Here is a 17,622-nt window from a genome sequence, read left to right on the forward strand (position 1 = left end):
GAGCATTGATTTTGTTAATAAAGTTACTGTAATGTTGTAGGCTAAGTGAAAAGCATCAGGCTTTTCTGCCCTCCCGCCATCAGGACCGATGATGGATCCCTGCCGTCCTGAACGCACGCCTGATGGCGGCAGCTGGAGTGGGTGTGGGCATGCCTAAGTGAGCACATCTGGGCTGAGAGACTGGGCTTTTAAGGGCGGCGTCACGGGGATGCCAGCAGAACCACGAGAAGGGCAGAGAAGCAGAACACAAGAGAAGGCCGGGGAGCCTAGAGAGAGCGACGACTTGCTCGGGGCTGGGAGCCTGCCCGCCTCCCGGCCCCCCGCACCCCTGCCTGTCATGTGCCTGGTCAATCCCAATAAAAGCCTGAGAAGCCACCGAGGGCTCCAGGACTCGCTCCTCTTCGACCCGTCTGCTCGGGTCATGGAGACCCTGCTCCGTGCCCTCCTGCCGCTACAAATATATTCACTCATTAGAATCCGGAGCTGAAAATAGACATTTTGTTTCTGATTACGGGGCTGTCCCTATAAATCTCCGGGGATGGGAGAAACGCTCACACCCCACTAGCCACCACCCCTATTAGAACCTTTCATGGGCTAGTTTTCTTCTCCTGTGTGGGGACTTGACACCTTGGGGATTCCCTGGGGCCCCTTTCTGGCCTCAGAGCTGCGGGTGCCAGGGCCTGGGAGGTGGGGCCTGGAGACAAGGCCAGTCCCCCCGCCCCGGGCTGGGCTGCCCTGTTAGCCGTGAGTCAGGGGCAGTGCAGGCGGGAGGAGGGCAAGGCACCAGCCGCAGGTTCCGGGGCACCCAGACGCATGTCACTGAGGCGGGAATGCAAATGATGAGCCACCAGGGAGCTCCTGCCATGGGGTCCGACGGGGGACGGGCAGGCTGCCGGGGGTCCTGCGAGGCCACAGGTGGCTCTCGGCCTGGAGGGCAGACACCTGCAGCTGGCCGGCGCCGGCGTCTGCAGGGAGGCCGGTCTGCATGGCCATTCCCCGCCTGCTTCAGGAACGGGGCTCAGGGAGACCCGACTCCCGGGGTGGCCTGGCTTGTGCTGTGCCCTCCGTGTCCTCCAGTTCGGGTCTCAGAAGCTCTCGGGAGGAGCCGGTCCTCTTGGAAGGAGCCCAAGGATGGAGAGTTCAGGGCCGTGTGGTGGAGGCCAGGCCAGGCGAGCCAGGGTCTCTGGGGTGGGCAGGGGTGGGCAGGGCGCAGGGGCCCGGGAAGGGGTGGGGGCCTGCATGGTTCCCACGTCCCCTCTGTCCCCCGCTCTTCTCATGGAGTGAATGGCCGGGTCTCTCCAGTGAGGGGACAGTGACTCTCCCGAGGCAGAGACGGGGAGACAGAGACGGGCGTGTGTGTGGGGAGAGACGGAGGGGGCGGGAATCCCTCCGCTGAGGAGGTGGCGCGGTTGGTGCTGAGAACAAGACAGAGCCGGCCCTGGCTGGGAGGCCCCGATGCGCAGGCCGGGCCCTGTGACCGGGGCAGATGGCAGCCGGCCCCTCTCTCCGAGTGGCAGCCCAGGCAGCCCCGGTGCCCCCCTCGCCACCCACCTCCCGCCGCCCGCGTCCCGGGCAGGGCTGGGGTTCGTCCCTCGGTGTCTTCACGCGGCTGCTCCCGGGACGGCGCCTGCAATAACAATAATTCAGGGAGGGCAGTTGATCAAGCCCTGCTTATTGCGAACCGTAAATTAAAAGCGAGCCCGGCCACCTTTACGTCCCGCCCAGGGAGCAGCGAGCCGGCCGGGCCAGGAGGGCGCACCCAGCCACTCCCGCCTGCGGCGGCCTCGTAAAGCCAAGGAATAATTTTTCAAGGAGATAAGGGCTGGCTGGACGCGAGAATCGGAACCGCTGCCGACTCCTGCCCCAGGAGGTGCATCCGGCCAGGGGAGGGATTTCTTTTCCCATTTTTAATTTACAAGAACCTTGTAAACTACAAATTAAAGGAGCAACAGCAATTCAGAAGGCTTGATTCATTAAGCCTTTATTTACCCTTAATGCCTCCAAAGAAAAATAATTTGGTGACTGAGCATGAGCTATGGGCCGGGGCGCACATGGCCTCACAAGTCCCCGGACGCTGGGGCGTGTGCTGAGCGGGGAGGCGGGGGGGGGGGTACCCCGGGCCTCCCGGCGGGTCTCTATTCTGAGCCGAGGGTTCTCAGGCCTGGAGCCGGGACGGCCTCGGGGAGCCGCGGCCGCTGGTCCACCCGCGTGTTTCACATTCGTGCCCCGACGAACCTGGGTGACAGCGTCCTGAGACCTCTGGATGGCCAGGACACCTGGACACGCCAGTGCGGGACACGCCGGCCCCTGGTGGAGGGCTGCGGAGTCCCTGCGGCCGCTGAGCGCCTGCCGCTGGCCAGGGAGGCCACCTTCTAGCTGTGTCCTGGCACGGGGCGGGGCATCTCCTGGCGCAGGCCATCCTGAGGTGGCTGCGCTGCAGGGCACGTGATTTATCATTCCTGGGAGCGTCTGTGGGGGGATTTTGGGAGGGAATCGGTGGTCTCAAGAGCGAAGAGCACCTCCCCCTGTTCAGGTGGGCTCCCCGGCCACGGAGGGCATGAGTGGAGCACGAGGCAGGCCCACCCTGCTCTGTTGGGTGTCCAGCCTGCCTTTGGGCACCTGCGCGCCCGACTCCACAGCCCGCGGGCTTGGTGGGGCACGCACCCTCCCTCCTGGGGCTCCGGGACTGCGGGCCACTATCTCACGAGGGTCTCCAAGACATCCGTGCACACCCATGTCTTCGAGATCCTGCCTGACACAGGGGCTCCCCCAACACCCCGGCCCGGGGACTGGGCTTCCCCTGGTGGACGTCTGCCTGGGCGGGGTGGGGGCTCCAGCTCACGTGGGCTGTGGTCACCACGGACACCACGCTGGCCCAGGCCCCTCGGGGATGGAGAGGCAGGCGCCACCTCGGCTTGGCAGGTGGGGGACAAGCCCGGGAGGGTGTGTGTCTCGGGAGGGCGATGTGGGGGGTGTATATGGGAAGGGGTGGGGCATGCAGGGTTGCAGCCTTGCCCGGTGGCCTCTCCAAGGAGCTGGGGTGTCACTGTCCAGAGAGGACTTCTCCCGGGCCGGGTGGCAGGGAGAGTAGGTCGCCGCCGAGGGCGGGGCAGACGCGGCGGCTCCCATCAGGCCCAGGCTGGGCGTGGGAGCAGGACGCTGCCTGCCTGGTGTGCTGGGGGCCAGTGGGGCATTAAATTCCAGGGCTGGACGTAAGGAAGGGGCTCCCATGACCTTTTGGGGTGCAGAAAACTTGGGAGCGGTGCATGAAGGGCTCCTCCAGGGGCGGCTGGGTTTCCAGCCTGGGAGCGGCCTCACGGTGGCCGCCTCTGTCCCCGAGCTCTGCCTCACAAGTGATTACGTTGTTACCCCACTTGTTTTACGGACTTATCGCCTGTTTACAAGACCTGTGGATTTCTCGTTATGTCCTCTGATGGCCCTCAAGCCCCCCACCCCAGGCCTGCCCATAAAACACACAGTAACAATGGTGGGAGGGGCGGGTGGTGGTGGCCACCCGGCCTCTCTCCCCGGCCTGGGGTTAGCTGCTCTGCACGCGTGAGGGTCCCCTCCCCATGGACCTGCGGCCTCAGCCTGTGCCCGCCCTATGCCTGCCCTGCACCCTGGCCGATGTGGCTGACCCTCCCCCTGCAGTGCCCTGCTCCAACCTGCCCAGCGCCGCCTTCTGGTCCCAGGGCCGCCCTCAAGTCTCCTGCCTCGAGGACTGCACCCCCAGGCCCATGTGCCCTGGCCCCCAGGCCCAGGTGTCTTGCCCTATCCAGCCAGTGAGGCGAAGCCTGCAAGAGGGTGTTCTGGACAGACCCAGCGGCCGGGAGCCAGTGCCTGTGCAGACGCCCGGGGCAGCAGTGTTGGCCTGGCACGGGGCGCTGTACCTGGCTTGAACTAGAGAATGTCTGGGATCGCGCTGTGTGCACGGACCCGGTCCTCGGGGTGCGCGGCTGGGTGTCCTCGTGGGCGGGAGCGGGGGGCACGGCATCCCAGGCTGCAGCCTGGCTTGGGCGTGGGACACTGCTGCCCTGCTCCCTGGGTGTCTTCCTCCTGGAGGGGGAACGCTCCCCCTCCCCTGCGGACCCTGCATCCCAGCCCTAGTCGGAAGCTGCCTTTGGGGGGTGGGGCCCACGGGGCTCAGGGTGACCCCGCCTTCCGGGTCAGTGCCGGGGTGTGGCGGGGCACAGGCGCTGGCCTGTCCTCACAGCCCGTGTCCTGAGTCGCAGACCCTGTCCGCTGTGTCCAGGGAGACTCCAGGAGCGGGGCGTGCCCCCTGGGCCCACAGAGCACGAGGCACCTGTGGTCACCAATCAGTTACTCTTTATTAAGGTATTTCCTTCATTAGTCATTTCGCCGCTGCTTCATTAGCCCCTTCTCAAGTTCCAGTGGGCTTCAGGCATCATTGAGTATGAGATAATTTATTTTATTAGGCAATTTATTATCTAGATACATTTTTAAAGGTCAATTAATCAATTTAAATGGAGGGGTGAAGGATGGGGATCAGATGCTCCCGAGACAAAAGTCCCGTCTCAACGCTTTGGGGGGACAGCTCTGCGCTTCTCTTCTGCGGGGAAGGTCAGCAGGGGCGGCTGGCCCGGGGGTGGGGGGGTGGGGGGTGGGAGCAGTGCCTGGCCCCAGGGGAGCGCCCCCCTCCTGGGAAGGGGCAGCTGCAGCAGAAAGGGGAGTCCTGGCAGAGAGGGTGTGGGGAGCAGCGGCAGAGGCAGGTTGTGGGATGGGACGAGCTCCAGGAGGGAGGGGTTCCGAGCACGGACCCCCCTGGGGAGCCCGCCCAGGCCCAGGGTGCCCAGAGCCTCCGCAGCAATCAGCAAAGACGCAGGATAAACATTTAGCCGGAGGGAACAGGCTCCAAGCCCCAAGCCAACCGTCTGGAAAGTCCGGGCCCAGCAGACGGCCTGGCCCTCTGGCCTGTGGGCGGGCGAGGGCCCTCTCATGGAGGGCTCCGCCTGCTCCTCTGACTTCCCCGTGGCGGTGTAGGGAGCAGGCCGGGGGCGGCTTCACAAGAGCGAAGTAACAGGCGGGGTCAGAGCGGGCAGGGATGCTTTCCTCCCACAGAGTTTCTGCGCCACTATCATTCCCCGTCCGCAGTCAATCAGCGGGGACGGCAGCCAGGCACCGCTCCCCACGGGGGGACGTCTGTGCAGCCCCCTGAGACAGCGTCTCGCTGGCAACGCCGGGCCATTCCTGCACCCCTGGGCGCATGGGGAGGCTGTCACCCCCGCTGGGGACCGCCGGCAGGCAGCGCCCGCGGCCTCGGAGACCGGCTTCCCCAGGGTGGCTGTGCGCGCTGCGGGCCGGCGCCTCACGGGGTCTCCGTGGCTGTTGCGGCGGCGGGAAGCAGCTTGTGTTCCCACGTGCTGCCCGGAACCCGCACGATGTCTTTAGTGACCCCGCGTTCTCAGGGCTGGGGCGGGTGGCGCCTGGGCCGGTCCCCGGGCAGAACAGGAACGAGCCAGGAGCGCACCGCCCTGGGGCTCCACTTTCCAGATCCGTGGCCTCTGCCCGCCGCCCGTCCCCTCACCTGTTTTGGCGGGCGTGATCTTTCCCAGCTCCCAGAATGGATCCATGGCTTCAAAATGGTTCCCTAAAGCCTGAAGCAGCAAAGGAGCGCCCAGAAGCACAACTGCGCGCTGGAGCAGTGTGGACAGCCTCGCTGAGACTCTGGGCGTGCGGGCAGGGGAGGGAGAGGGCGCTGGCCGGCAGCGGGAAGAGCGGCCATCTGGGAGCTGGAGCCCGGGGCGGGAGGGCCGGACTTGACTTCTCCTTAAGGAGTTTGCCGCAGCCTGTGGCCGGTAGCTGAGCCCAGGTCCACTATGTTGTGGACCACGCCACGCTGCTCCCTGGGGCTGGGGCCACGGGCATGGGGTGCCCAGCTGGGTCCTACCCCAAATGGTCCCATCCCGGGGTACCCGCCAGAGCTGAACAGCAGCCCCGCTCTCAGGGGGACACCTGGAGTCAGGCACGGCAGGTGCGTGGTCCTATCCCAGCTGCAGTCCCCGTGGGCCGCCCACCCCACTGTGCCCAGGAAGGCTGCTCCCCGTCTGCCCTCCTGCTGTGTGCGGCCAGAGCAGCGTGCCCCCCAGGCTTCTGGGCCCAGTCCCTGGTGCTGCTCAGCAGGAGCAGCGGCTGCTCAGGGTGCGGGGTGGGGGTGTGGTGGTGAGGGGGTACAGAGGCCGCCGGGCAGCTCAGATGCGGCTGCGGGGCAGACAGAGACCTGCTCCTCTCCTGGATTTCTGCTCTGCTCAGCCCACCCAGTGCCCTCCACTCGGGGTGTGACCCCAGCACGGCAGTGTGTGTGGGGGCCCCTCCTGACGCCCCCGGCTCCCGCGTCCTGCCTTACCCTCAGCACTGCCCGCTTCCACCAGCAGGCCCTGGGGCTCAGGCGTGGGGCCCTGCCCGTGCACTCCTGGACTTGGTGACTTCAAATTTTTAAAATTTATTTAATTTATTTTGAAAAAAGTTTTGCATAGAAGAACTGGGTGCAGGCCAGAGGGGTGGGGGGTGAGAGGATTCACCAGAGACAGAGTGGGGAGCAGGACAGGCAGACTGACTGAAATCCGCTGCTGAGGGGAGCAGCGGGGAGACAGGAGAGTCTGCCGCGCCCCGTGGGTAGCTCCCTGGCGGGGGATCCGGCTCGGGCCTTAGGGTGATAGCGCCGGGACTCAGCCCTCGGCCAGAGCGAGCCCCTGTGAGTGCTTTTTTATGATTTCATTTTCTCTCTTTTCTTGGCCCATTAGCTGTAACATTTTATTTTAATTGCTGCATTAGGGTTTATGGCGGATGCGTTTAAACAGCAGCGGTGACACCAGCCGTCCGTCCCCTCCCACGCAGAGTCCCTCGGGGCAGCACCGCCACCCGCGCTTGGCACCGTCGCGGCCTTTGACTTCCCCTGCGCAGCCCCCGCGGAACAGTCCTGGCCGCCGCGGCCCGTGCTCGGAAGAGACACGATGACGTGGGAAAGCCTCGCGCCGCTCGACCCCCGCAGAGGGCGTCTCCGCGGCGCTTGGTTCCGAGTGGAGCTCAGCTTCGCGCCCGTTATCTCTTTCTTCCTGCAGCTGCTCTTTTAAGGACAGTTTCGAACTTCAGGCGAGCCGCTGACGCATTCTCTCAGCATCTGTGTGCCGACAGCCGCGCAGCTTACTTTTGTTTGTGAGAGAGACTTTCCCGGGCGCGGGATGCCCGGCGGGTGCCAGGGTTTCTTACACGGCTGCTCTGAAGCGCCGTCGCCTGTGTTGCTTGTCTCCGATGCGTCCCGGCACAGAACGTTGTACATCATTTGCCTGAAAACCGCACGGAGAGCCGTGCACGCAGACACGACAACTAGAGCGCCGGCGCGACGCGCATCACCCTGTCCTGGCCGCTCCGACGGTCTCGCCGTCACGCGTGTCCCTTCGATGGCCCCGTGTCTCCCGCGGCCTCTTCCCGCTCAGGGCTCGCCGGGCCCCCGGATCTGCGCGTTGTCGTTTTCCTCCAACTTGAAAACTATTTCGGCCTGTGCCCCGCGTCTCCGCCCGCCTCTGCCTCTTTGCAGGGTCCGCAGTTCCCCCGTTTTGGCTGCGTGAAACCCACTTGCCGCCACGCACTTTTGCCTTATCCGCAGGGTCCCCCATCCCTCCGGCGCGGGCAGCTCGTGCCTGTGTGTCCTCGGATGCTCCGACCTAATTTTGGCAACAAAGGACCCGTTACGACCCTCCTGCGTGTGTTTGTTACACGGGGTCACTGACTCGGCTCCGGGAGAGTGACCGGGCTGCTTCCCCTCGTGTCTCTAATCACCAGGCTCAGCCTCTTCCTGGCTCCGCGGACCCGCAGCCCAGCGGCCGCTGCTGCACTCGGGGCTCCTGGTCACTCGGCGCGGAGCCTCTCCCTGCTGCGGGCTCCGGGTTTATCTTTTCTAGGATGTGCTCGTTGCCCGGACACTTTGATGTGCTCGGTCTTGCTCTGAAGCGTCGGGAACTCGTGCTGCAGAGGCTGCGACAGCCTCATAGGTTGTGTCTTAACCCCTTGTGCCACCGGGGAGGCCCTCTGAGTGGGTTTTAGGACTGGGGTTTGAGAACAAAGGAATGAACTTTTCGTTAGCCCAGAGTGCAGACTTGACTGAAGTCTGTTGCTGGTTGCCAGGCGTGGACATCACCCAGCTGCGGCCTGGGCTGACCCTTCTGGCCTCAGGTCTGCAAGGAGATAACCAGGAACACACGGGCTGTGGGGGATTAGGCCACCAACAGCACCCCTAGGGGCAAAGGAAATTTCTGTCCTGGAGTCAGATTTCTTCAGCCTCTTGTTACCAGCCTGATAAAAACAATTGGAACAGCAAACTCTGTCCTCGCGTCCTGTCCTGCTCTTGACCTGGACCCTTCCTGTCCCAGGAGCACCAGACACGGGTCTGCCAGCGATGGTGGGGGCCCGAGCAAGCAGGTTCACCTGAGGCCTCTGTTCCCTCAGCCAGCAGGTGGGTGGATGTCTCCCGAGAGTGGGGTTCTCCAGGAATGCATTGCCAGGGTCTGTAGGCGGGGAAGGTGTTTATTAAAGCTCCTGGCATGTGGTCGGACACTCCACATCAAACAAACCCTCCGATTAATTGAGCTGCAGTTAATTTTGCAAAGGTGATGGAAACGCGTGTAGCTCTTATATGAGGGAAAAATGATGCCAAATATCCTAGCCAGAGGCAGGATGTTGTCCCAGATCTACGCGGATGGGCACTTGCATTTATCGAACTGCGCTGGACCCGTGGCACGTGACGTATGTATTGGACAGGCGGCGGGGTCGGGCGGCGTGTATCACGAAACCACAGCAGCACTGGCCTTAGTGCACTGTGGCTAAGGGGTCGGAACTGCAGGCTGCCTCAGAGTTTCTCAAAATTGCCTCATGGGCCAACACGAATGCCAGAGCTCCGGCCCTCACATCCTCATTCTAGCGAAGAGAAAGGGGGAGGAAGAGAGGACCAAAGAGACGCCCTTTCCTCCAGACTCAGCTCCCTCTAAGGGATTTCCCAGGAGTCCTACTGACACGTCACCCCTACAGCCTCCGGCGACGGCGGGAGGGGCGGGGGCAGGGCGGCCATTCCCACCCCCTTCGCCCATCCGCAGCGCTGCGGCCAGAGGGCCTCAGGTCCCCCCGGGCGCAGCCCGAGCTGAAGCGGCTCCTTCCCCTGCGCCTGCCCAGAGCCCGGTGCGCACTGGCCCCGGCTGTCCCTGATCCGTGTGGGCTCAAGCCCCGGCAGTGGCCTCCCTCCCGGCAGGCAGCGGAGCCTCTGGTTCTGAGCCACCAGCGTCCACGTGGCCTCTGCGAGCGTGGGGAGGAGGCTCGGCGGGCGCCGCCGGGGGAGGGGCCGCCTGGAAACAAGACGCGGTCAGTGGCCTGGGACGTCCATGCAGAGTCCCCGCCGGCCCCTGGGCTCGGGCCAGTGAGCTGCCGTCTGCTGGGATGAGTCTCCGCGCGGCTCTGGAACCCGGCGAGCTGCCCCTTGGGGGTGTGGGGTCACAGCCGGTGCTGATGGACGAGGGAGGGGCAGGGGTTCCTGGCTTCTCAGTTGTTGGGGGGCTGTGATGAGCGTGACTTTGGAGGGAGGGGTCCGGGGATGTTTCCAGGCGCAGAAGGTCAGTGTCGGGGCCCGGCTTGGCCTTGGGCGTGGCTGGACTCACCAGCCCTCAGAGCAGGTTCTAGTGTCAGGGCTGACGTTCTGACGTCACACGGAGCTGCGGGGTGGGGGGGTGTCCCTCCTGCTTTGCGCTGGGGTTGATGAACGGCCGGGCCTGTCCCCACGAGCCCCCGGGGCCGGCGGTGCAGACCAGCCATGTAGATTTTACTTTGGCAGGAACTGGGGGGCCCCCTGCCTTAGCCCCAGAGGTCAGAGATTTCACTGGGTCATTTTTTGAATTGGCCTTGGTGCAAAAGGTGTAAAAAGGCACACTGAAAGAGAGCTCGTTCCCTAAAACGGCCAACGCATTCTCTCCTGCTGCCTGACTTTGGAAAGTGAGCCTTCATTGGCAACACGCAGCACCAGGACCGAGGGGACCGCTGAGAGCTGGGGATGGTGGAGGACGCACCTGCCACCTGCAGGCGCACCAGGAACAGTACCCGAGCTCATCGGGAGCAAGTGCCCGCCATTCCCAGGAACCCCGCCGTGGCAACTGCAGCGCCCAGTTGGAAAAGAGCTGATGAAAGCAAGTTAGTCCATGTGGCCGCCATGGAAATTGAGGTCCGAGGGCATCTGAGAGGACCTGGGTACAATTCCTGGGAAGAAGCCCTGGCGTGGCGGTGGGCTTCTGGGAGCAGGGCCCGAGGGTCGGGGTGACCTCTGCCAAGGAGGACTCCAGCTGCTGGCGGTGAAAAATGCCTCCAGGCCAAGCTGGATCCAGGCCATGCTGGAGCTCCGTGGGCAGATGGAGCATGGGAGGAAGAAGGGCTGTAGGAAAGTGCTGGCGGGGCAGGGCAGGCCCTCGGGGGCTGCTGTGTGAATGGGATCCAGCCCCTTGGGGTCGTGGGTGGTTCTGAGTAAAGAGTGACAAGGAAGCCACAGAGGAAGGAGAGGCAGACGCACACAGAGCTGGTGTGCCCCAAGAGCCTCTAGAGCAGACCACTCGCCTCCAACGCCCATTCTCAGGACCGGAAGGGAGGTCGTGGCCCCACGCTGAAGTCCATGCCTGCAAAAAAAATGGGCTCATGAGTCCCTGCTCCTCTCCCCTGCTACTGCCCTTCAGTGGCCCATGGGGCACTCCGAGAATGAGCCCTGGCCATGGGGGGGGGCCCTCCCAAGCCAACCCGTTAAATCCTGGGAAGCGTTGGGTGGCCGAGGCCGCCACACAGCATGCCGTGGAGTGGCTGGAGTCCACAGCTTCTTCTGTGGGGACGCAGACAAGGACAGTTTCCAGCAGGAAAGGAGAGAGGAACAGATGTGCACAGAGATGCATGGGAGATGCACTAGCGCTCTGGACCCTGGATCAAGCTGTTCCTGAAGCTCATCTTACCCCTGCATTTCCTACCAACTCTTTGCTGAATTCTAGGACCAGGATCCTTTCAGCGAATTCCCTTTTCACTTCAGTGGATTGAAGCTGGGTGTCTTCCACTGATAATGCAGAGAGAAGGGGAGGGGGAGATGGAAGCCTTTGCGATGCACACACGTGCAGCTAACCCTGCTGACTTACAGTACCATCCTCCACTTGCCGCCCAAGGTGATGCTTTCCTGGCTCCATGTCCGATTCCTGCATGGTTTTCAAACAGTCCAGCCACCAGCCTTAGGTGCGTCTGACCGTCTGTGCTGCAGGAAGCCAGGGGCTGCCATTGGAATTTAGAGCTGGAGCTACCATTCCTTGCTATTCTGCTGCCAAGGAGTTTCCTCTGCCACAGACTGACAGGCTTAGTCTTATTAAAGTCCCACAGGGAAATCTTCAAGTGACAGATGAGGTGTGGAGGAAGGTGAGGAGGTGATTGCAAACACGAACTGCTAGGGAGGAAGCATTTTCAAGGTTGGGCAGAGAAGTCTTAAACACACTCGCAAGAGGCAGGAGGCTGGGAGAGAAAATGGATTAACCCGAACAGTCCCCTCCAGCATGAAATATGCTCAGAAACAGAATCAGCATCCAGCGCAGCTCACGCAGGGACTGGAGAAAGCCCCGGGGAAAGGCACGGCTCAGAAAGTCACCAGCTCTCGAGGTCTGCAAGGTCACTCCTCGGCACCCAGGACAGCGCCTCGCCCTCGGGCAAAAGGCCAAGGCGCGCGCCGAGGGCATCCAGACAACAGCGGGTGCCCCTGGAGGCGGGTGATTGGAAACTGCGCTGTCAGAGGTGGCGGCCACCCTAAAGGTGATTTAACCTTTTAATTTTATAGATGAGGAAGATTCACTGAGATGGGGAGGCAACTTGCCCCGGGTCATGTTACTGGGTTGTGGTGAAATGGACCGAATTCAGCCTCCTCAATTTCCCATAAAGCTCCTGTCTTTCTCGTTTTCCAAATGGAATAGTCTATCATCGCGCAGCCGCCAGACGCCTGCTGGCCGCTGAGAGCACTAAGTTCGCTCATGCCTTGCTGAGAGGTGAGCTCTGAACCTCACAGTACGCCTGCATCCGCTGCGAGAGGAGCTGATGGGGCTGGTCCGTCAAGTCAGAATCCTGTCATCGTCCGTGAATTGAGCAGAGCTTTTATCCCTTTCAGGAAAGCTTTTTACCCCTTTCAGCTGCTTGATTATTTGTAAAATGAAGGTGCCATTACCTGTCCCTGCCTCTCAGTGGTCATGAGGATGTAGGAAGATGATGCGTGTTGACGCTTAGTGGGAAGATGAATGTCACATGAATGTCACCCTCTTTTGAGAGCGTGGAAACTGAGGCTCAGCACATTTCCAGGGTGACTCAGTGGGGCTGGTCCTGCTGCCCAGACGCCCGAGTCCTTGCCACGCTTTGGTGGTTTTCCTCGCTCCTCCGGCGCTGTCTTCATGTTCACCGCCTCTTGCCCCTCAGCGTCGTTCTGCTCACAAGCCCATTGGATGAGTTTCTCAAACTCCAGCAGCCGCACTTCTCAGTGTTACCTTCTATTTCTTTGCCGAAACTTCCTACCTTCCCAGGAGCTTCAAGCGAGTTCCCTCACTTGTTGGAGAACTTTTGTAGCAGATCCTTTAAAGCCTGTCAGGTAGTTCTGACACCCGGGTCTCCTTGGCGTCAGTGTCTGTTAATTATTTCTCATGACTGTGGAGAATTTGCTGCTTCTTCGTACCTGAGTAATTTGGGATTGCACCCTGGGCATGTTGATTTATGCTGTAGGTCTCTGGACCCTAATTAAGTCTCATGTAGAGCGTTGATATTTTCATTGATTTGGCAGACTTTTAAGCACACATGTTCAGGCCACAAGTTGTGACCTGCCTCCTGAGGGCTGTGGTTTCACGCCAGTTTAATTTAGTTTAATTTTCAAAGCCCCTGCACTGCTATTTGGCTCTGTCCTGCCTGTCTGGCTCTCGTGATCAGCTTGAGACCCATTGTTTAATTTACCATTGTTTAAGTTTTCTCTCTCTCTCTCTCTCTCTCTCTCTCTCTCTCTCTCTCACACACACACACACACACACACACAGAGAGCTTGGGAATAAGCCCAGAATTTTCCCAAGCTCCGCCCTCTCTGTGTTATCCTTGCTTCTTTCTGATTCTCTGGGGCCCCCCTTTAGGCTCCCAGGGCTTCACTTATGGACACTGTCCTGCCCCTTCCTACAACGAATCCTGCCTGGGGCCAAATGAAGGGAGGACAAAGAGGATGAGAGCCCTGGGGGTTGCCCCACCGCGTCTCCAGTCAGAAGCTGGCCCTACTTTGGGGCTGAAGTCCAGGAGCCTCACTCTTGCTGCCGTTTCTGCCAGTCGTGGTCTTGCTTGGGGTGTGGGATATGGGAATGGAGGGAAGGAGAAAAGGGGACGTTTCCCCTGCTTGAGTGTGAGAGTCTCACTCCTTAAGCCCGAATAGAGGACTTTCCTGTCCTCTGTCCACGCTCATGTCCACACTGATGTCCACTTCTGGGGTTGGGGCAGTGTCGAGGCTGGACGGGAGGTGCTTGAGGAACGCCAGATGGCCACTGAGCCCCGGGGTGGCGGTGTTTGAGTTCTCCCCCTGTCTGCCTGCTGTCTGCTCTCCAGACTCTCCTGGAGCTGCCCCGCGCTGTGCAGGGCTGATGGCCAGCCTCTGGGAGCAGCGGGGTCGCTGCCCACCCCACCTTACCCTCAGTTTGGGGAGGATGCTTGTATGTGTGACTTCAAAGCCCACTTTTCCTCTGGGGCCCTGGCCTCTTGGGAATTCCCAGCGCATCCCTGGGACACAGCAGCCCCACAGCAGAGGCCCAGGGACACCCCCATTGGATCAGCTTAGGGGTGCCGGGCAGCAGCCAGACAGCTGCCCCATTTGATGGCTGGTAACGACACTGCACGGCTGCCCCGCAGCTCGTGTTAGAGGCAGAAGCAGCCAGAAAATGGTACCAGACTTCAACAGTGAGCGAGCAGACGCGGGGGAGCCTCCTGAGGCCTCTTGTGGCCAGTGGTCAGCGGGCCCAGCCCTGGGGATGTTCAGGGTGGTCTTAGGCCTCGGGTACTCCTGCTACTCGGCGCTGGGCTATCGCACTGTGTCAGAACACTCACCCCTCCCTCCCGGCTGCTGTCCTAAAGGACCACAGACCAAGGGGTGAGACAACAGCCACCCCCTCTCCTGGCTCCAGTGTGTGCGGGGACCCGGGTGTGGGCGGTTCCTGCTGAGGCCCTAAGGGCCCTGCACCTGCCTTCCCCGAGGTGGTGGCCGCGGTCCCCAGAGGGCAGGCAACTTGACAGAAGTACTTCCCCGGCTCACACTTGTTGGCCCTGCAAACATCTTATTTGAAAACACTATTTCTGCTAATAGGAGCTTCACCGCACCCACTTCGCCTTGATCCGATTAGAGACCCACGCGGATTAGGCTGAGGGATCCGGCCTCACTGCGCCGTGAATTATTCAGAGACGTCCCTCTCACGCGTGGGGGACGGGCAGCGTGCTGGGGCGGCTGCCTGGGGCTCGAGGCCTGGGCGCCCACGGGGCAGGCGGGGGCCAGTGGGCTCTTGACATGATTCTGGCAGAGGCCGTGCCCTTTGCTCTGCCAGCGTCTGGAATGGGGCTCTGTTCCTGGGGGTCCCCCAGGATAGCCACCTGGCTGAGTGTTGCGCTCTGCTGCCGGGGGTTTGGCCGGGGTGGTCTGGCTTGAGGAGGGCTCTGCTCCTCAAGGCACCCCATGGAGGCCGGGACTTTGGCCCCTGAAGCAGAGGGCCCGCCTCTGTCCACCCCAGCAGCAGAGCTGCCCCTTGGGGCTCCCCAGGAGGGGCTGGTCAGTGCCCCTGATGCCGCTGACCCCTGTGTGGGAGGGCTCGTAGGCGGTGAGCACAGAAGACAGTACCTGGAGGTCCCCAGCCGCCCCATGCGAGCCCCGGCCCATCCCTGCAGAAGTGGGGGGTGGTGGGGAGACAGGACGGGTCTGTGTGAGTCGGGAGCCCCAGCTGCCGTCTGTGAGGAGGCCACAGGCACCGTGAGGTGCGGCTCCCCCGTTGGTGGAAACCCCTGTTTTGATCCCTTCGCATTTAAGGAGGTTGCTGCGCTCCCTGACAGTTGTGCCCGTGAGGTTGGGGGTCAGGAGGTTTTTGTCTGGGGGAGAGGAGGGGCAGAGCAAGGGGCTCCCCCCAGCGGGGGAGAACAGGAAGGCTGTCACCTGCTCGGGACAGGGGAGGTGGCCCTGGGAGGGGAGGGGGGGCTGTTACTGAGACTTGGGCCCAGAGGAGCAGAACCCCCTGTGAGGGGGAGGAGAGGCGGGTGCAGGGGTGGGAGGGAGCCATCGCCCGGTTCCAGGCGTGCCGGCCCCAGGAAGGGCTGGGGATGCCTGGCGGGCCTGGGCCCTGGTCCCCCTCACGGGACGGGCACTTGGCTGATGCATGCCTGGCTCTCAGGCCCCCCTCTTCCCTGATGCCCCTGGTCTGTGAGCCCCCCTGGTGCTCTGGGGCCGCAGTGCCCCCGCGTGGGGCCGGGCTGAGCTATTTCAGGAGCTGGCGGCCGTTGCAGGGCCCGGTGTCCAGATGGTGCTGGAATCACTGATCAGAGGTGTCAAATGAGGCCTGGACTCGAGGGGACAGTTAATTAAGTAGAAGGCCCGGCCGTGGCACTGGCTTACCTGGCCTGGGCAGAGCTGCGGACGCCTCCCTCCGGCAGCTTCTGGGGCGCTCTCGAGTCTCGCCGGGCCGGGCCTGCTGCCCCCGGGTCTGCCCCCAGCCCGGCGCTGTGGACTGACCCACAGAGGCGAGTTTTGTTCTGATGCCAGAGGCGATGGCAGATGTGCCCCCCCAACCCTCCCCGCTCCTCCCGGGCCTGGGGTGTGCCATCCACTGGGAGAGCAGCAGAGAGTCACTGCCCCTGGCGGGACGGGCGCCGAGTGAGGGGCTTGCCCAGGGTGGCGGAAGGCCTGAGCTAGCAGGCCTGTGAGCGGGCAGTGGACGGAGCGCCCAGCACGGACATCGTCTACACTCCACCAAGTGTGCTGCTGTGGCCGGTGCTGCATGTCTGTGATTTAGGCGCTGGCATTTCCGCCTGGTGCTGCTCAGTGTGAGGCCTGCCTGGGGAGGCAACAGGCAGGGGCACTGTTGGGCCAGCCCCCGGGCAGCCTGCAGCAGGGGGTGCTGGGCGGCCGGGGACACCTCGGGCAGCTGTGCGTGGGTCCCCCGGGGTGTGCGTCCAGGTAGCAGCCCGGCCGTCCCCTCCCGCCCGGACGCAGCAGTTCACTTGACATCCTCATTGCGGGTTCTCTGGAAGGGAGCCAGAGGCACCGTCCCTGGACAGATTCCTGAGCACCTACTGTGTGCCAGGAGCCCACGAGGAGTCGTGTTCTCCCAAGACCCACCGGCTCCTACCGGGAGGCTCCTCCGCAGCCTGCACTTGACCTTGTGTTCTTAGGGCAGGAGAGGAGAGGGGCCCGGGGAGCTGGCGCTGCCCACCCCACCTGCTCGCCCCTGGCCCGACCTCCTCCCCCCCATGTGGGAAGGGGCCAGACGACTGCAGACCCTGGTCCTAGGTGTCAGCCTGAAAGAGGCACAGGTGCAGGTGTGGAACCCCCAGACACCGTCCCGGGGGCCAGAGGGGCTGGGTTCCGGAGCGAGCCCTGAGCAGAGTGTCCTCCCTGCCCCCGGCAGGGAGAGGGCCCCTGCCCGCCTCCCCGGCTGCCCTCCCTCACCAAGGGCTCCCCTCCTTCAATCGGAAGCTCTATGGTTCTTCATCTTTCCTTGCCCACCCCCCAAAGTTTATTTAAAAAAAAAAGTCAATGCTCAGCAAATAAATTTAACGAGCAATTAGGTGCCCCTCCCGGGCACGCGGGGCGGGCCCAGCGGCAGGTGGGTCTGAGCGGGCTGAGGTCGCAGCTGCTCTCCGGGCCGGCTCCCCGCCCCCGGGTGCCTACTGCGGCCTCCGTGGTGAGGGACGAGTCTCAGCTTGTCAGCTCAGGGAGGGGGGGTGGCCCATGCCCCAGGGCGGCTGTTTTTATTGGCCCGTATTTTCCCTGTGAGCTGCGGGTTCATAACTTCTGTTATTGCTGAGTGTTATTTACGGGCCTCAGCGTGAGGAGAGACAGCTGGGGAGTGCTTGTCCCCACCCTCCCCCAGCCCCTCCAAATCACTAAATAAACTCTCCGTGGAGTCTAGAGGGAGACCTCCATCAGGCCCCGCGCGAGGGGGCGGCCGTTTCCTCCTGCTTCCGGAACATTCACTGTTTCCGGAGACGAGGCCTGTCCTGCACGAGGGTGCTGGCGGACGGGGCCCCTTGGGTCTCCGGCAGAGGGGACCGTGGGCCGCAGGTTCTGTCACATCCAGAGAGGAAGAAGGTGCCACAGCACTTACGAGGCTGACGCCCCTTGTGGTGCAGCCACATCTGGCACACATCTGCTATGCCAAGAAAGAGCCACATCTGTCGCATCTCCCTGATGCCCAGAGGGCCGATGAGAGGCCCCTGGACCTGGGCTCGGAGTGTCAGCCGCGGGACGGCAGGGGCCAGGACTCTGTCTTCAGAAGGGCAGGTGCGGAGCTGCCCTCACCGGTCCCCACCCCCAGGCTCATTTCCACTCCCACCATCCCCCTGGAG

The sequence above is a fragment of the Talpa occidentalis genome, unplaced genomic scaffold, assembly GCF_014898055.3.
Source record: "Talpa occidentalis isolate TD23 unplaced genomic scaffold, MPIMG_talOcc4v2.1 talOcc4.9, whole genome shotgun sequence".
NCBI classification, from domain to species: domain Eukaryota; kingdom Metazoa; phylum Chordata; class Mammalia; order Eulipotyphla; family Talpidae; genus Talpa; species Talpa occidentalis.